Genomic DNA, 21,498 nt, shown 5'->3' with positions numbered 1-21,498 from the left:
AAATTATAATATCAAGAGAAAAGTTTATCAAAGTCAAAATATACTACATTCATCAATCATCATTTCACTTAAACTATTAAATAATATAAATTAATCACTAAATAAAAAATATACATAAAAAATTCAATTAAATAACTAAAGAAAATAAAAGATGTATTCAAAATTAACATGTCTTTAACAGCTCAAAATTAACATGTTTGGTCATGAGTTTGTCAAATCTCACATTATTTATATATGAGTTTCTTTTTAAGTGTATATTTGAGTTTTCTTTTCGAGTGTTTAAATATAGACTTTTAAATATATGAGTTTCTCAAACACATGTTTTCGACATGCATTGCACATATTTATTCCTTTTATTTAATTTTTTCATATTTTGACTTCTTCTTTTTACTTTCTTTCATTTTAGCTAAACCTTTAAAAATTCTGAATGATTTCTATTACATTAATAGAGCAAAAACGTATGTGAAAAAAATATGACATAATATATTTTTATAAAAAAAACATTAATCTAAGGATCAATTTGTAATAGATGTTAATTCAGAGATTAATTTTTCAGTGAGTAAAAAGACATACTATTCAATAAATAATATATAATTATCTAATTGTTGAACACTATTATATATGGTTTTATATTTTTTAACCATGAACATCACGTACACACCTTATAAACGTAATTGTTTGAACTTGATTCTTCGAAAGAGAATAATCTTTCTTTTAACCGCTGAGATGACTTAATATGTTCGTTTTCTTTCACGTTTTAATGGATGAACCCATGTCTTTAAGATTGGAGGAGAGAATAACAACCCTCTTTGATTTGCACATGGATGGTTTTCAAGAGATATTAGGTAACATTCATAAATCACGTTATTTAACACATAAAAAATAAATGATAGACCTCAAATCCTAATTAAAGCAAGAAGCTGAAACCGATGATATTCCACATGCTGTTTACTTCAGACTTCATATCTTTCCTTTCTTGCACAGTTGGATGTTATAAACACCAATAATTCTCCTCCTTTTTCAATCACAAATTATCTCAACCCTTCACCTCACCTATAACTACATATTGTTATTATTATTATCCTAGACTTTCAGGGTAATTATATTATATTTCTATTAATTTTCTAATTTAGTTTGATCCTTTTTCTGTTAGAATTTATTATTTAGGTTTCTTTTAATTTAATTTAACTTAAACAATTTATGATATAATATGCTTAATGAATAGATAAATTGGAAAAAATGAAAGATATTAATTAATTGAGAAGAATTTCGGATCGATATGAAATAACTCTATTCTACTAAGATCTATGAGTTCGTATAACTATATGTTAGAATCTAAACATAACCAAAACATAATTGATATAAGATCAAATTCAATATCTAATCACGTTAAATCATTAAGAATATAATATTATATTCGTAAACGCGTATTTGAATCCATTGTCAGAGATTCCCTAGAATGTTAAGATCATCTAAGAAGATATGTGTTTCTCTTTTGTATACAAATTCTCTGACATGATATAAAAAATACAAGTTAATATATTTCTTGAGAATTGGTACCTATTTATATAACTAAATATTAAATCAATTTTTAAGTATTTATAAATTTATCGATCATCAAATTATAAATATAACTTATAGTATCTACATTTTAATTTCATGACACTTTAGTATCTATGATATTATAACATAATTAGTCGTGTAATTTTATATTATATTATATAATAGCATTATGTACTATATATGTATTTACAATTACGAATTTGAATCCAACAATATATATGTGTGTTATTATTATTATTAATGCATCCTTATCTGCTAGTTAGTTAATTGGCTTAGCACTCAAGCTTGCATCTAGTTAGGTAGACCGACACCAATAAAGACGGAAAGCTTGTCCTAGTTCTAATTTTTAATATAAGATTTTCTTCAAAACACTACAAAACTAGCCTTATTGGATTAATCCGGGATATTTAAATTTTAAATCACTAAATTTAAATTATTTTGAATTAAATTTAGAGCTAATTGCATCATCAAAGTATGGTTCTCTTTTTAAATTGGTCCTTAAAATTTTAAATGTTCCAATTTCATCCCTAAACTATGATTATTATTCTAAACTACTTTTGAATATTCCAATTTCATCCCTAAACTAATCACATCCCTTGTTAATAAAATCGCTAGGCCAAGTTATATTATTATATGTTTGAGAAAAACAAAATTTAGGTTAAACTATGATTGGAATTAATTAATTTAGGTTAAACTGTGATTGAAATTAACTACATATTTGGATAAACTTGGGGATGGAATTGGAAGATTTAAAAGTTTGGTGACTTATTTAGAAAGAGGGTCATAGTTTAGGGATGAAACTAGAATATTTAAAAGTTTAATAATTGATTTAGAATGAGAGTCATAGTTTGGGGATGAAATTGAAATATTTAAAAGTTTAAGGACTAATTTAAAATAAGAGTTATAAATTGAGGACATGTGATACAATTAACTCTTCCATTTATATTGAACTATTGTATATATCTATGTAATACATAAATTTGTTGCGTGATAATCATAGATATATTGATTTATTTTTTGTACATTGGATAAAATATATGAAGCTATTTTTAAATTATAATTATTACAATGTATAAGAATATAAATTTATAAGAGTATAATAATAATTTTGTTTTATTTGTACTGATAAATACAATATAATATCAAAAAATACATCTAACATTCGATAAAATAGTCATTTTGATATTTATTTTTTAGAGCATTTTGATCCCCAATATTTCATTTTAGGCTAAAAAGATTCATCTGTAGATGAAAATCGTTAATCAACTAACTTTCAACGCTTTAGGGAAATATTGGGGGGGGCAAAATGTTCCAAAAGAAAAGAATAAGGGACACAACGACTATTTAGTCTTCAACAACTTCAATTCTTACGTAATATATGTCGGAGCACTGTTGGATCGATTAAGAACTGCTCCACTACAACTAAAACCTCATTGTAGCAAAATTCATCTTGCATGTCTTCAAATTCGCTAATAAAATCTGCAGCAACAAATTCCTTGAAACTCCACAGCCTAAACTTTAACTCTGTTATCACTTGTTAGAAATTTGGGGCAGGAAAATAACCAAAGCGATATCAACATAAAATAAGACATGCGTAAGAGGCGAGAGATTTAATGTGGTTAGGCCTTACCTACCTCCACGGGCGAGAAGGAGAATAATCCATTATGAAGGCATAGATCATGAATCATACAAATACATGATATCCAATGCATCCTAAAATCATATATCTATACCAAAACTCGGAGTATCCCAAATCACTCTCATAATATCCCTACTAAACTATCTCTGCAACATAAACTCCAAAAGTTGCAAAGATCCCAAAAAGTAATTATTTCCAAAACAATTTTCTCCCATATAGTTGTAATATCCTCAATACCGGGTTAGTGAACAAATTGTAAAATTTCAGAATTTGGTAATTTAAAGTTGAATAGTTGAATAGTTCAATGATTTATCTGGAAATATTTCCTGAAAATTGTTAGTAATTATGAAATGAAGTAAAGGGTAAATTGGTCATTTATCATGAAAGATATATTTTTCCCTTCAATAGGAGAGAAACACGTAGGGGAGAGTATCTGGAAAACTCTTCTTCTTCTTCCTTTCTTCTTCTCCACCGTGAACCAATGGAGCAAAGGTGAGTTTTCTGATTTCTTTATTATTTATTGATTTTAAGTATGGGTTTTGATCCTTAAGTGATACTTAAGCTTAACGAAAGCTTAAGTTGTCTTAAAATCAAAAGATGAAGAAGTTATGAAAGATTAAAGAGAATGGGGTTTTAAGTGAATTTCTGGAAAAACGTTGATAAGTTAAATTTGAAACTAAATTTGACTTGTCATCAACTTAATTAAGAGATATGAAGGGATATAATTGGATTTAGAGTATCTTGAAATTTTGGTATGATTATTGGTTTCTATATGGAAAAATGAAATTTTGTGGTTTAAGATGAGATAAATGGATATAAATGAGTTTAAGTATGTATATGTAAGTTAAGAACATGAAAGGGGGGGAACCATGAAGTGTTGAAGCTGAAAAGTGTGAATTTCGTGCTTAAAATGTGATTTCTGGGCAAAGAGTATCGGTGCCCATTCAATAGGTACCGATACCCTCTTGAACGAAAAATTCCAGAATATAATAAGGGTACCGATACCTTATGGAGGGTATCGATACCCCCTAAAGGAAAAATGGAATTTGGGTTCATTAAACTAGCTTAAGTTATTAACATCAAGTTATAAGGTTTAGGCTTCTGATAATCGTCTCAGAAATTATGTTTATGTAGATATTGAGTCTAAACAAGTTCCAAAACAATCAAAGAATTAGGATAGAATCAAAGCAAGGCTAAGGTGAGTGCAATTTAATTTGTACTTATGTTATCGAATAAACATTGGCTTGTGATGAGCCAGTGACGGAGTTACTATGGTAAGAAGTGACTCCTAAAATGTTATTGTATGTGTCATGATTTACATGATTACATGTATATGTGATATGTTTGACATGTTGTTCTATGTGTTGTGTGATATATATATATATATATATATATATATATATATATATATATGAACATAAGTAAACAAGACATGACATATGTGCTTACATAAGAACATGAGAAGTAAAATAAGCTATGTGATAAGGATATAGAGAATGAAATGAATGACATGAAATGTATGCATGCTTGATTATATGAGTGGATATGTTCTTGTAAGTGCTATGTGGCTTATGTGAATAAATGGAAAGGTGAGATAAAATAAGTAGTATTTACAGATAAGGTAAAAGGAGATTATATGAACAGATACTATTGATAGGGCACATAAGACTATATGTCTATCTTTTAATGTAATAAAGTGAAATAAGTCAAATGATATTGAATTATATGAATATAATATATATGATATGAGATTATGTGACAATAAGTTATATGAGGTGAATGATTTAATAAGAAGTTATGTGATAAAAAGATATGGGTTTATGTGATATAAAAGTGTATATGTGAAACAACATGATAAGTGATAAAAACCGTGAGCCTATATGAATATGTGATATGAATGTGATATATGTGATGTATAGGAAACATATGAGAACAAGAGATGACAATGATTTACATGTCATATGAACACAGGAGAAGTGTTACAAGCTAAGTGACATATGATTATGAAATCATATGAAAAGTGAAATGTGCATGTGAATATGTGAAATGATATGAAAGAGAATGCTCGTGTTATATGATATGAGAGCTAGTGGTATAGTTGGCATGCCAAGAGTCGAGGGTTACCTATGTCTTTCGGGACATATTGACAGGATTACCTATGTCATTTGGGACATATGGACAGGATCATCTATGTCATTTGGGACATATGGACAGATTTTACCTATGTTCTAAGAAACATATGGACAGTTTACCTAGGTTCTTCGGGACCTATGGATAGTTGCCGAGGTTCTTTATAACCTCTAGATAGGTCATTCAGGACATTTATACGAGCTATGTTGACAACATATGTGTGCACAACCTCAATGTACTCACATACCTTAAGTAGGGGTGTTCAAATAACCGAACTAATTCGGTTAACCGACCGAACCGAATTAGTTCAGTTAATTCCGTTCGGTTACCGAATTAGTTCGGTCGGTTAACGGTTAAGAAAATTTTTAGAATTCGGTTAACGGTTAATTCGGTTTGAATTCGGTTAATTAACCGAATTAACCGAAATTAAATTTTAAATTTTAAATATATTATATATATAACATATGGGCTCAACCCAAATCATTAAAAATCCAATTAATAATTTAAGATACAATAACTTTTAAACTTAAATCAATATTAATTAATTAAAAAATTATATAAATTTTTTATTTTATAATTATATATTATTTAAATTAATTGTAAACTATTTTTTAATTAAAAAATATTAAATATATTATATATAACATATGGGCTAAGCCCAAACCATTTAAAACCCAATTAATAATTTAAGATCCAATAACTTTTAAACTTAAATCAATATTAATTAATTAAAAAATTTATCTAAAATTTTTATTTTATAATTATTTATTATTTAAATTAATTATAAACTTTTTTTGAATTAAAAAATATTTAATTTTATATAAATTAGAAAATTTTAAAAACAATTCGGTTAATTCGAAATTAACCGAATTAACCGAAATTTATTCGGTTCGGTTAATATGTTCGAAAAAAAAATTCGGTTCAGTTAACGGTTAAAGAAAAAAAAAGTTTGGTTAATTCGGTTATGGTTAATTCGGTTCGGTCGGCCACCGTTTTAACCGAATGAACACCCCTAACCTTAAGTTCTCAAAAGTATACATGGGTTAATACATGGGCTTTAAAGAGAGTAAATAAATCAATTGATATGATACAATGTGTGCTCTGTTGTGAAATGATATATGTTCCATGATATGTATAGAAATGTTCAGTGTATGCTTCTATGATAAAGGAATTAGTGATAGTAATATAGGAACTGATAAGCATATTAACGGGCCTATAAAAGATATCAAAAGTGTTTTGAATTATTATGTGACATCATGTTATTATTGTTCACACTGAATCACAAGTGTACCATGGGATAATAAAGAGAAAATAACAAATACAATATATGTTATGTATATGCTTATGGTAATATGAAATGTTTTACAGGAATTATATGATGGTATATGTACATGTATGCATTCGGTTATGTGAAATGTTCTATGATTTCTATTATATATTTTATATGTCTCACTAAGTCAACGACCTAGCGTGTGATTGTTTCACACGTAGGTTCCGAGAAGAGGAAGATTGATAAAAGTTATGCAAGACATGTCAGTTTCTCCTTTCCAAATATCATATCATAAAAGAATTGAATAGTATGTATTTTGTAATACGGATATTGGTTGGCATGTAAATAAAGGTTTAAATCCGATATGTTCTAATCGGTTTTTGTAAAATCATATGATTGAGTTATATAATATTTAAACATATATATGTAAATGATATCTTTATAGTGAAAAAAGTTTAAATTTTTATGAGTTTTATATATGTTGGCTGGAATACTGTAGCAATGTATCGGTACACTGTAGCAGGGTATCGATACCCCTGTAGCATTCTGGAAAATTTTAGCATTCGGTACTGTTCATAAAACGTTTCTTTCCTTAAATTTGTTATAATGAATATAATTCAACTGTATATTATCGTATTTTCTTAATATAAGTCCAAGCGTTTTAATATTTTGTAAGAATATTGTTTTAAAAAGTCAATGTGACATCTCGGACTAGTATCCGGATTAGGTACGGGTTGGGGGTGTTACATAGTAAAGGCTAAAACATATTCTCTATTTATAAAATCAAATACTTAATCACCAACAATTCTTATTCTATAAGAATTCTTGCCTAAAATAAGTATGTACCTACTAAATAAACTCAATTATCAAGTGATATTTAACCACTAAAATTACAATAAAATCTAACATAATTATAAATTATAATTTGGGTCAAAATATAACACAATACATTTCAACCTCTTTTGGACAGTTAAATTTATTTTCTTTCAATCAGACGATGACATATTTCATCATCAGATTGGAATAAAATAAATGAACAAGGATAATGTAGAACTATGTTTCGATATAACAATTTTGGCAAAATTCTTTTGGACTTGAATTGAATTTATTCAAAGATTTCAAAAATAATTCAAAGTCCATTTTTAGATTGGAATTGAGCAAAAATTGATTTTTTCTATAGTAATACTGATACTATTCTTTGCAGTATCGATACCCCATGAACAAGTATCGATACTGTTCTTAGGGTATCGATACCATAGGCAAAGGAAGTACCGATACCATCAAGGTAGTACCGATACTACCATAAAGGCTCAAATTCCAGAATACAAAATGGGTACCGATACCATACAAGGGTATCGATACCATAGTGCAAAATAGTATTGATACCCCTTAGGCAGTATCGATACTACAAGGCTCCAACGGCTAGTTAAATTTGAAATTAACAAAGGTAGTATTGATACCCTATGAAGGAGTACCGATACTTTCTGTTCTGGACAACCTTATTTTACAGAAAATTAATCCCCAGCGGCTCCAAAAAAATCTCCAACAGCTAGATACGACTTCAAACTCATTTCAAGCTATAAAACCAAGCTGAGGACACTTGAAGAAGATAGAGAACAACTATCCAAGCAATCAAACACAAGAGAAGAGTTTTTCATTCTTATTTCATCTTTCTCTTGTAAATATTTATGTTCTTGTGAGCTTAATTCTTGTAAACACCTACCTTAGAGAGGTTTTCTTGTTTACATTTCCTTTCAATGTAAAGGGGTTTTAGCTAAGCCTGTTAAAAGCTAGGGAAAAGGGTCTAGTTTAGCCCGTTAAAAACTATGGAGTTTGTAAAGGTTATACCTTTATCCTTGAAAAATAAATAACAAATTAGTGAATTTGTTGGAAAATCCTTGGTGATGAGCTAAGGTAGTGGATGTAGACTTGATTGAGAAGTCGAACCACTATAAATAGCTGTGCAATTTTCTATCTTTCAATCTCTTTACTCCCTAAACACAAAAACTGACCCGACCCCTCTTGGTGAACCCTTTCGATTATTGATTCGAGCTTCCATAAATCCCAACAATTGGTATCAGAGCTTGACTCGTTAGAAGGCTTCACATCCTTAAGACGATCCTCGAAGAAGCTTTATCGATTCTCGATGCAACCGACAAAGAAATTACTTCAACCTCCGGTGTCTATTACATTGAAGATTCACTTATTATTGATTCACAACCGGTCAACAAGCCACCCTTCTTCAATGGAGAAAATTATGTCCATTGGAAGAATAAGATGATGTTATTTGTTCGAGCCTATGATATAGGAGCTTGGAACTCAATCATGAATGGTTACTCCACTCCACCCGGTGAGATAGATGATTGGGATGATTGGAGTAATGAAGAGAAGAAAAAGTTTCAGCATAATGCCAAGGCTATGCACATTCTCTTTTGTGCTTTAGGCCCTGATATATATGGAAGAATCTCATCTTATTCCAGTGCCAAAGAGATTTGGGATAAGCTCCAAGTCACTCATGAAGGAACCGACGAAGTGAGGGAAACAAAGATAAGTCTTCTCAACCATACCTACGAGAACTTCAAGATGAAGCCCGGTGAAGACATCAAAGCTATGACGGATAGATTTTTCGTGATTGTCAACGGTCTCAGGGGATTTGGAGAAGTAATCCCTAATGAGAAGTTTGTAAGAAAGATGATCTACTCTCTTCCAAATACGTGGCAATCAAAGAATATAGCTATTATCGAAGCTAGAGACATAAAGTCTCTCACTCTCGACGAATTGATTGGTTCTCTTCTCACTCATGAGATGATGTTGAAGGAAGAGGAAGAAAATGAAGAGAAGAAAAACAAGAAGAAGAATGGCGTAGGCATTTGCCTTCAAATCCACCAATGAAAGTTATTAAGATTCAAGTGATGAGATAGATGAAGACGATGATGAACAAGAAGATGAGATGGCCAAGCTCTTTAAAGAGTTAAAGAGACTTATGACTTACAAGTAAGTGAAGCATGAATCAACCAAGAAGAAGAGTCCCCCGGTGTGCTTCAATTGTCAAAGAACGGGGCATGTCAAATATGATTGTCCCCTTCTAATAAAGAAGGGATCATCTAAAAAGAAGGCATATGTGACAGCTTGGAGTGATGAAGATGGCTTCAATGATGATAAAGTAGTCAATCTATGCCTCATGGCCACTCATGATGAATATTTCGAGGTATCTTCTAACTCAAATGAATTAAATTCATGTTCTTTTGATGAGTTATAAGATGCTTATAATGTGTTGTATTTGGAATATGAGACCATGAATTCCAAATATACGAAATTAATTTCAAAAACTCAAAATTGAAAATAAATCGATTTTGAAAGCAAAAGTTGATTTTGAAAATCAAAATGAAATTTTGAAAAATGATTTAGAATTTTCAAAAATCAAAACCAATGATTTAGAAAAAGAAAATTTTGATTTAAAAGCTAAGCTTGAGAGCTTAACAAAAGAAAAAGAATTAATTTTTAAAAACAACACATTATGTTTAAAAGTGGCAAAATGCTCACATCACCATTATCATGGTCAAAAGGAACATACTTGTCCTTTGAAAAAAGGAAAAAGTTTTAAAATTAGACAAGTATGGGTTCCTAAGGGAACAAGGGGCATTGAACCTAACGTCCAAGGATCCAAAGCAATTTGGATACCAAAATCAAAATAAATGTCTCTTCTAGGTGTGTGGGAGCAATGGTGATGAAGATGACTAAATCAAGATGCTCTAGCCACAAATGAGAAAGGAATGGGTAACCACTAAGCTTAATGCTTTTAATTTTGGTTATTTGGTTGCTCATTTAAATTTTTGCATGCATGAGTCTTTGATTTTAAATGATTATGTTTTGTTTATCATCTCATGTATGTTAAAAAGAATCTATGATGAACATTTTAAATTTTAATGATTTTTTTTTATTTTTAGTTCATCATAATGAATTTTGGTCAAAATTGGTTTTAAATGCAAATGATATCTCTCTAACAATTGATATCAACTTTTCAAAATCTTTGATTTTACATATTTTAAATTTTTGACCTAAATTTGAATGTTTATGCATGTGGTTTAAATGAAAATGATAGCTCTCTAACAATTGATATCAATTTTGTTTTTAAAATGCATAACATTTTTGGAAAACTTTATGCATATGCACTTAATTTCAACAATTGATATTGCATAAAGTATTTTAGACTTGGAAATATTGAATTTCATGTGCTACTAACATGTTTGTCATTCTTTGTTGAAATTCAATCTTATTTAAGTGTCAATATTTTAAAGCTAAATTTTGTTTGGAATGCACTTATTGAGGGGGACTTTTGATTTTTCAAATGATTTTTGATGTCAAATTTATCACTTACTCTCTAAAGTTATTTTAGAACTTTAAAGTTGAATTATTTTTTATATTACAAAAAGGGGGATAAGTTATTATCTAAAAAATTCAATTTCTTAATGAAAAAGTGGGAGCTTAACATTTTCATATATTTTCCAACAATTGGTTTCTTTTTCATTAAACATTTTATTAAGGGGGGGTTTTGCCAAAAAAAATTTCAAATGTTTTGTTATATCAAAAAGGGGGAGATTGTAGAACTATGTTTCGATATAACAATTTTGGCAAAATGTTTTTGGACTTGAATTGAATTTATTCAAAGTTTTCAAAGATTTCAAAAATAATTCAAAGTCTATTTTTAAATTGGAATTGAGCAAAAACTTATTTTTGCTATAGTAGTATCGATATTGTTCTTTGTAGTATCGATACCCCATGAACAAGAATCGATACCATAGGCAAAAGAAGTACCGATACCATCAAGGTAGTATCGATACTACCATAAAGGCTCAAATTCCAGAATGCAAAATGAGTATCGATACCATACAAGGGTATCGATACCATAGTGCAAAGTAGTATTGATACCCCTTAGGCAGTATCGATACTATAAGGCTCCAACGGCTAGCAACGGCTAGTTAAATTTGAAATTAGCAAAGGTAGTACCGATACCCTATGAAGGAGTACTGATACTTCCTGTTCTCGACAGCCTTATTTTGTAGAAAATTAATCCCCAACGGCTCCAAAACATCCCCAACGGCTAGATACGACTTCAAACTCATTTCAAGCTATAAAAACAAGCTGAGGACACTTGAAGAAGATAGAGAACAACTATCCAAGCAATCAAACACAAGAGAAGAGTTTTTCATTCTTATTTCATCTTTCTCTTGTAAATATTTATGTTCTTGTGAGCTTAATTCTTATAAACACCTACCTTAGAGAGGTTTTCTTGTTTACATTTCCTTTCATTGTAAAGGGGTTTTGGTTCTCGACAGCCTTAATTTGCAGAAAATTAATCCCCAACGGCTAGATATGACTTCAAACTCATTTCAAGCTATAAAAACAAGCTGAGGACACTTGAAGAAGATATAGAACAACTATCCAAGCAATCAAACACAAGAGAAGAGTTTTTCATTCTTATTTCATCTTTCTCTTGTAAATATTTATGTTCTTGTGAGCTTAATTCTTGTAAACACCTACCTTATAGAGGTTTTCTTGTTTACATTTCCTTTCATTGTAAAGGGGTTTTGGTTCTAGCTAAGCCTTCTAAAAGCTAGGGAAAATGTTCTAGTTTAGCCCGTGAAAAACTAGGGAGTTTGTAAAGGTTATCTCTTTTTCCTTGAAAAAGAAAGAACAAATTAGTGAATTTGTTGAAAAATCCTTGGTGAGGAGCTAAGGTAGTGGATGTAGACTTGGTTGAAAAGTCGATATAAATCGCTGTGCAATTTTCTATCTTTCAATCTCCTTACTCCCTAAACACAAAAACCGACCTGGCCCCTCTTGGCGAACCCTTTCGGTTGTCGATTCGAGCTTCCACAAATCCCAACAGATAAAAAATAGGAGACTTGAACCTAGGATGCTAGGATGCTTGAGAAATCAATCATAAGTTGACATGTGTTATGACACATTCCCAAATGACACATGTCACAATCTGATTAGAGGATTAATGTCACCACATGTCTCTCGTAGTTGGCCATTTGTTTGGTTTCTAAAGCATTACATTTTTTATAATCTAATTAGAGGCTAACACATTTTATGACATTAGTCATTAATGATATATGCCACAATCTAATTAGAGGATAATCTTTTATTGGATTAAATCAAATTTAGGCCCAAATCGATAGAATGTGTAAGTAATATCGATCAAATGTATAATTATACCAATTTTTTTAACTATATCGTCATATTCTCTATTAAATGCTAATGTGTAATGGCTTGATTGATATTTAAATAGTTAAATGATATGATTGATAAAATTGAAAGATTGATAATTAAATTAAAATTCATCTATAATTAAGTTAAAATTCATCTATAATTAAGTGATCATGAGTATAATTTAACCTTTTTTTATCTATCTCAGCAATGACATGCCGGCTATTTGAAATTTTAAGAAATTTAAATAATAATAAAAAAACTGTCCTCGATCCATTGTTGTCATCTTTAAAACATAGTTAAAAAAACTGATGAATGAATTCAAATTCAATCTAACTGACCATTGTTCGAACAACTAACAAACCATGCTAAATATTTGCAAATTCATACCTGAGTTTTCTCTATAAAATATTTAAAACCAGTCGAATTTTAAGGAATGGAAGGTTGTTCGCAGTGACAGATTCAAAAATATTTTTTAGAATCGATACATATGTATTAATAATATAAAAAAATTACTGAGGTGAACAAAATAAAATTTTAAGATAAATACCGTCAATAAAATAGATATTTGATCAGAAAAATTTTAAATTTTAAGATAAATACGTGTTCATCCTCAAATATACTTGAATTCACCTCTGTTTGCTTTGGTTGGTCGTTTAAGAACACACGAGCTTTTAGAAAAGAAAAGAAAAATCATAATTGTAAGAAGAAAAAGAATCCACTATAAATGAGATTAATTAATTAAAACTGATAGCAAAAACATAAGAAAAATAAAATCTTAAAAGTTTATTTTTGTTTTTTAAGTTATTATCTTTTTTATTTTACACAATGTATATATATATATAACTACCAACAATACATGTTTAAAATTATTGATTATTTATCGTTTTACACATATTATCAATCCATTCATTGATATAATCATATAAACTATGAAAATAATAGTTTTGAAACAGATAATATTATTATTTTATTTATAAAAACAAAATTACTTTAATATAATATTTATTATAATTTTTTTGCATAACATATTATCTTTAAATTGAATGTTTGATATTTTTTTAAAATTTTATAAATTCATCTTTCTAACCTAATATTTGGTGTAGACGATAATGAATTGAGAAGGATTTATATTTTAAAATAATTTAGATATATTTTTATATTTTTATAAATATAATTAGGGTAAAGTATAGTAATGGTCACTGAATTTTTTTAAAGATTTCATTTAGGTCTCTAACTTTTAAAACTTACAATACAGTCTCCCAATATTTAGTCCGTTTACAATATGGTCCCCCAACATTTAGTCCGTTTGTAATATGGTCCCCGACGTAACTATTGGGGAACCATATTGCAAACGGACTAAATGTTGGGAGACTGTATTACAAGTTTTAAAAGTTGGGGGACCTAAATGAAAGCTTTAGAAAAGTTCATTGACCATTACTATACTTTTCCCTAATTTTAATTTAATAGTATTTTGGTTCATGTAAAAATAAATATTTAAATTTAAAAAATATAAAAATTTATTAAATATTTAATCAAGTAGGAGTCGAACTAAAGAATAATAAGTATGTGTTCTCAAATTTTTTATCTAATTACAATTTAAGTCATTGTAAGTTTAAATATTAGACAAATTAGAAGTTCTTTTGAGTTTAGAGTTTAGAGTTTTTTTTAATTTAGGGTAAATACAAGGTAATATTTGTACAAAGACTTTCAACTATTTGACAATGAACGCTCACATCCCTACATACGTGCTTGAACTCGAGACCTCAAGGATAACAATAATCCCTTAATCACTAAGGTCGCTTGGTTCATGCTGAATTTCGAGTTTAAATACCTAATAAGTATTTATATTTTTCTTAAATAGTCTAATATTTCGGCCCCTGTCAATATTTAATTATGGCTCCGTCCCTGACGGTAAAACTTCTCAACAAAGATTAAGAGAACAAATTCGAACATGTTCTCACTTATTTTCTTTCTTCTTTCTCATGGAGATAGACAATGGCAAATCCAAAAAAAAAATTAGGGTGGACACATATATGTTAACAACATAAATTTTTTAATGAATGCATACAAATAAAATTTTAGAGTGGACATCGTCAATAAAATAAGTAAATAATCTAAGAAAACTCAGATTTCAAAATAGACACGAAAAATTTTAGAGTAAAAACTATCAATAAAATAAATAACTAATTAAAGAAAATTCAAATTTCAAGATAAACACCCTCATCAAACTTAGGCTCCACCATAGGAGACAGAGAACTCAAATATCTATCGACCATCGTATTATCATTGATTATGATTTTTATCTAAATAAGAAAAGAATAAATTACAAAAAAAATCCAACGCCGGGGGATGGGAACCCTGCAGGTTCGTTGTTACTGAGTTGTTGGTACGTAGCATCAATTTCTCAACGGTATATAATTAATAAAATAAGCAGGCCATTTTTTCCTCCAAACTTTCTTCAAAATGGGAGAGAAGTAGTTCGGCCTATATAAAGCGTCCAACCATGACGGCTGCGGCATATAACAAATTTAGAAAGAAAAAAAAAGAGTGATGTGCGGATCCATAGCAAGCCGATGGAGAGCACTAAGCGGCGAGAACAATTGGGAGGGTCTCCTTGAACCTCTAGATCCCGATCTCCGCAGATATATCATTCATTACTGTCAAATGACTGCAGCCATAAAAGACCTGTTCAACAAAAAGAAGAAAGAAGCCGACGCCACGGAAAATGATTTCTTCACCAAGGCTTGTCTCGTAAAAGGAAACCCATACAAGTACGTCGTGGATCGGTTCATTTATGCCGGCACAGGAGTTGTTCGGTCGTCATGGTTCGGATATGTGGCGGTGTCCACCGATGAAGGAAAGCGTGCACTCGGCCGGAGGGACATTTTGATCGCTTGGAGAGGAACCATGACGAAGTGGGAACTCCTCAATGATTGCTTAATAAAGCATACATCCGGCATTGATATATTCCCCACTGCCAAGGAACACGGTGCTAAACTGCACCGGGGCTTCCACTCTGTTTATACCGGAACAAGAACTCGTTGCAAAACTAGCGCCAGACAGCAGGTATACGTACTTGTTTTCTACCAATTATACATCGTATACGTAGATATATTGTAAAAACCATTTCCTTGCTACCCTGCAGGTCCTGGTCGCGGTAGAGGAGCTTTTGAACAAGTACGAGAATGAGGAAACAAGCATAACTGTGACTGGCTTCAGCTTGGGTGCAGCACTCGCAACGTTAACCGCAATGGACATAGTTGCCAATGGATATAACAAGCCCACCACCGGCAACAAGCCGTGCATGGTCACTGCCTTCACCTACGGCGGTCCGCATATCGGAAACGCTAATTTGAAAAACATATTTGTTACACTCGGCAAACACCTTCATCTTCTTCGTATAAAAAATAAAAAAGATCCGGTTACTAAACTTCTACCGGGTTCGAAAACCTATTTCGGAAATATATTGGTAGTTGACTCCTCGAAGTCAAACTACCTGAAGGGACTCATTTCTCCTCCGACTCCGAGCATGAAGTCGATGGGATCCTTTTTCTTATCATGCATTAATGGCGTGGGAACTAAACGCAAACGTAGCCATAGTCGCATAGTCCCTCTAGATGATGAACTTAAAGCCACACGTATCAGCGAAGACGAAGACGAAGACGAATCTCAACCAACTCCAGACGAATCTAATCGTAAACACAAACGCAAACGTAGCATTCCAGAAATCCTTTTTAGTGCTCACAGTATGGACCTATATATGCATGGAGTTGCAATCCAAGACATCAAGAACAACACTCACAAATTAGATCATGATATAGCACTCGTGAACAAACACTCGGATCGTCTGAAAAATGAGTACAAAATTCCTTCGAATTGGTGGTTTGGTAAGAACCGCAAAAAAAATGGTTCAAATGGAGAACGGTCGTTGGAAAGTTCGAAAGTAGCAAACGTTTCGATAAATCACCTTCTGTTGTGTGTATTTCGTCAAGGTAAAGTATGCAAATGGTTATTAGATTGTGCTGTAATAATCTTTAGGGTAAAGTATAGTAATGGTCATTGAACTTTTCTAAAGATTTCATTTAGGTCCCTCAACTTTTAAAACTTGCAATACAGTCCCCCAACATTTAGTCTGTTTGCAATATGGTCCCCCAACAGTTACGTTGGGGACCATATTGCAAACGGAATAAATATTGGGGGACCGTATTGCAAACAGACTAAATGTTGAGGTACTGTATTGTAAGTTTTAAAAGTTGGGAGACCTAAATAAAAGCTTTAGAAAAGTTCAGTGATCATTACTATACTTTACCCATATATTTATTTTTATTTTTTTATTTTATATTCATCTTTCTAATCTAATATTTTGTGTTGGTTCCTAATACATACATTAATTATATCACCCATATGCTCAAATCATGGATATGTATTATTTGCTTAAAATACAATATCTGACCACGAATTTATACGATTTTTTTTCTTTGAAAAATATATGTTTCCAATCTGTTATAATTATAATCGGGGACGAACTATGCTTCACTTTGAACAATGCTTCCAACAAATATGAGGTGGCCGCGTGTACCATTCATTTGTATTGAAGTCTGGACAAAGGAACAAGATCATTTAATTTTAGGTCACGTACGCAAATAGTCTTCTAACTATAAGGTGTTATTTTGTTGAGTTCTTTAATTATTAAAAGTTATAAAAGAGGTAAGACATTATTTCATTAAGTTACTCAACTATTAAAAGTTATAAAATGGTCACTCAATTATTCATATGTTCCAAAATCGTATGTCTCCGTTAAATTATTGATGATTGTGTGAGTTGACTAAGATATAATAAAATTATATTTTAATGATGTTTATTGGTATCGCTGTTCTTTTCAAGCATTGGCTCGACGACATAATATAAACGGAGAGTTGATTCAAAAATTACAACTCAAACAATTCTGAAATTAGATTTTATCATATCTTAATCAACATGTTAACGTTCAGCTTAGAAAGTCACCAATTTTTAACAACAAATGACGAGTTTGGAACATATAAATAGTCGGATGATCATTTCTTAACTTCGAATAGTCAGGGGACTCAACAAAATAACATTCTATAATCTGATAATCATTTTTCAACTTTTAATAGTCGAAAGACTCAACAAAGTAGTATCTCATAATCAAGAGACCATTTGTGTACTTCAACTTTAATTTTTTTTAAATAATAATAAAATTATAAAATCAAGAGAAAAGTTTATCAAAGTCAAAATATACTATTCATCAACCATCATTTCTCTTAAACTATTAAATAATATAAATTAATCACTAAATAAAAAAATATACATAAAAAAATCAGTTAAATAACTAAAGAAAATAAAAGATGTTAAGAAACATCGTTGTTGAGAATGAAAGATAGATGTTATTAATACTAATATAAAGATAAATATATTAATGATGACACAATGACAACTTATTTTGTTATAACTCAAATACGATTTAAATAGAGTGATTACAAACCTCTATCAAGATGATAAACTCGGCTCCAAATTTTGAATTCAAAATAAATTAATAAATATCAATTTAAGAGATCATATAAAATCAAACCCTAATTTTTTTTATTAAAAAAACATATAATCAACATTTTCGCCTAGTAGCTAGTCAATTGGTATTTAAAATTTATGAAATTTGTTTAAAGAAACGGTCCAGTCAACGTTGGAATGAAATATGATTCACTTTGCTGGTACTTTCTCAAAAATAAACATCACCTCTTAGATATTCATCTCTTCCAACTGGGATTAACTTAGGGGAGATGTTTGGACAGTCATCCTTTTAAATTTTTAAAATTATAATATTGTAGACATCATTTTTTTCATTTAAATTTATTATTATTATTAAAATTATTATTATTATTATTATTATTATTATTATAATTATTATTATTATTATTATTAAATAAATATAATATATATATATATATATACAAAGGCCCAAGATCGGGGCCTGATCACGAGCTAGCCCAACAACAACCCTAAAACACAACTAGGGTTTCTTTCATCATCAGCCAGACGTCCCAACCAATGGTCCAACATCCCAGCCGATGTCTCTCCATCTCCGTTTTAGAGAGGTGGCAGAGAAAATTTTCATCTCTCTCAGTTAGAGAGAGAGATGAAATAAGAGAAATGAAATTATGGCCTTTAAGGGCCAGCTTAAATGGGTATAAATACCCTCATCAAAACGACGCCGTTTTGGTGAGGATATCTGTGTAATTACACATATGGGTAAACCCCATATGCAGTCCATTATTTTTGTAACTTTACATTTTAGTCACTAAATCAATTTATAATCCTTTTAATTCGGTCCTTTAATTTTAGATTTATTTATTTTAGTCCTTTCTATTAAATAATATATTTAGGATAAATACGTATTTAGTCCTTTAGTTTTAATAAATAATATTTTAATCCCGAGTATATATTTTTAATTTATTTTAAATCTGATATTCAAATTTTTTTTATTTTTATTTTAGTCACCAAATTAATAAATAAGGAAAATAGCATTTTTAATCCCTATAATCTTAAATAATTAATTATAAATTAGGTATTTAATTTTATTAGATTATAATTTAGTCCCTAAGTTAAATATTTTCATTTATTTTACGAGCTTTATTATTTTTTTATTTTTTTATACCATGTTTTAATTGTATTTTAAATAATATTTAATCATATGTTACCTTTATATATTTATGTTCATACATATTTAATTATCATTATTATTATTATTCTTTATTAATTATGTCAATATATATAGTCTTATAAATATATATAATATTTATTTATTTATTCTATTTTCCTATTTATAAATTTAATTTTATAAATTACTTTTAAGAAAAATAATTATATTTTGATATTTATTTATTTTTAATATCAAAGAAAAAAGTTGTCTTAAGGTACCTAGAAGCTCTTTTCTGATATTTTTTTGAATAAATAAATATCTTACTATATTAAAATAAAATGTTTTTATTTATTTTTAAATATTAAAGAAAAGAGCTGTCTTAAAGCACCTAGAAGCCCTTTTCTGATATTTCTAAATAAGTAAATATCTTATTTATGTATATTAATATATTTTCTTAAAATTATTTGAAACAGTAGAAATATGAATTAAATATATCTTTGGATTTTTAAAATTTTCAATAATAGAGACAATTTATAATTAAAAAGTACCACTTTTGGGCGTTGTAGGGGTGCTAATCCTTCCCTAAACGTAACCGACCACGAATCCCTTTTTATTATTAAAAAGAACGAATTTTTGGTTATAAAACGCAGATCAGTTCATTTTTTTTTATTAATGTTTTCTTAAAACTCTTTTAAAGAAAATAATTTTTAGGTGTTCGACCTACCTGATCCAAAAGGCCGATGGCGACTCACAAATTATTTTGAAAATTATTTATTCACATCAATTTCCCTGCCAAGTATAATATTTCGTGCCCGGACGAAAACCGGTTACGACAGCTTGGCGACTCTGCTGGGGATTCAGTCAAACTTTTAAATTGTCTCTATTAATTATAAATTAAAAATTCATATATTTAATTTATAATTCTTTCTTTTCAAATTTTTTATACTTATTATTTTTATAGTTTTTATATATTTTCTTATTAATATTTCATTTTATTTGCAAGTATTTTATTTTATTATTTATTTTTCTGTTAAAGGTTTGAACATTTCTCCTCACACACAACACTTGCATTGCATAACATAAAGCTCTATAATTGAGTTTGTCCCTTTTAAGTGGGAGTGAAAGCGACGTCTTCGTGAGAATTTATTCTCCGTGTCAGACCTAGCAAGTAACTTTCGGGGTTTATATGCTTTATGTCTTCGTGAGAATTTATTCTCCGTGTCAGGTATAGAGAAATGTATCCCCTCGAATTGAACTCGATCCGCTAAAGTCTGTAGTGGACTAGGATTGAGGGTTTGACAGCCCAAGGGGGCATCAACAAGAACAATTCGAGTACCTTTACTCCTAGAACTGAAACTCTGCATATAAGGAACCCTAGAAATTCTTCTGATCTAAGACAATACTGAACCTCTGTTCATAGGTATACACAAAGGAGAAATAAGCTCTAGCTTTTAATTTATTTTATTTCCTTTTCTTTTTCCTGAATAAATGCATGCGAACTAGAAATCATGCAGTTAGGTTAATTTTTCCAAACAAAGCATGGAATTAGAAAGCATGAGGTTAGGATTTATTATATACCATGATAAATAAATTTGTTCTTTCAATTAGTTGGTTAACCATAATATTTTTTCTTATTTTCATATGCATGTTATTTTTGTTCTATTTTGTTTATATTGTTTTCTTTTGTTTGCATTGCATGATCATGAACAAAAGGTGTTAACTGAAAAGACTGTTCATCAAATTAGAAAGAAATCATAAATGGATAAAAAGTTCTATGATCAAACAAAATATGATGCGGCCAAGAAAAGCCATCCTCAGGGAACTCCAAGGATAGAGGAGAGCTATGCACCCAAAGATTGTATGCCCATTAAAGATCAAAAGGAGATACGTGAGATAAGAGAGCAGATGTCCAAGATGATGGAAAGAATATTTGTTTTGGCCAAAAGAGAAGAGATTCCTGCACAGAAAGAGAGAAAGCTTATTAAAGATAATCCTGCAATTTCAGATATGCAAGGGAATTCTGAT

The 21,498-nt window shown here is 29.7% G+C and overlaps 1 pseudogene; it reads left to right on the top strand.

Annotated features, from left to right (window-relative positions):
- The first annotated feature begins 15,345 nt into the window (after positions 1–15,345).
- On the top strand, positions 15,346–16,862 carry LOC120151002 (annotated as a pseudogene).
- The last annotated feature ends 4,636 nt before the right edge of the window (positions 16,863–21,498 follow it).

This window comes from Hibiscus syriacus, unplaced genomic scaffold, assembly GCF_006381635.1.
Source record: "Hibiscus syriacus cultivar Baekdansim isolate YM2019G1 unplaced genomic scaffold, ASM638163v2 tig00111027_pilon, whole genome shotgun sequence".
NCBI classification, from domain to species: Eukaryota; Viridiplantae; Streptophyta; class Magnoliopsida; order Malvales; family Malvaceae; genus Hibiscus; species Hibiscus syriacus.
This window is presented reverse-complemented; position numbering and strand designations above follow the sequence as displayed.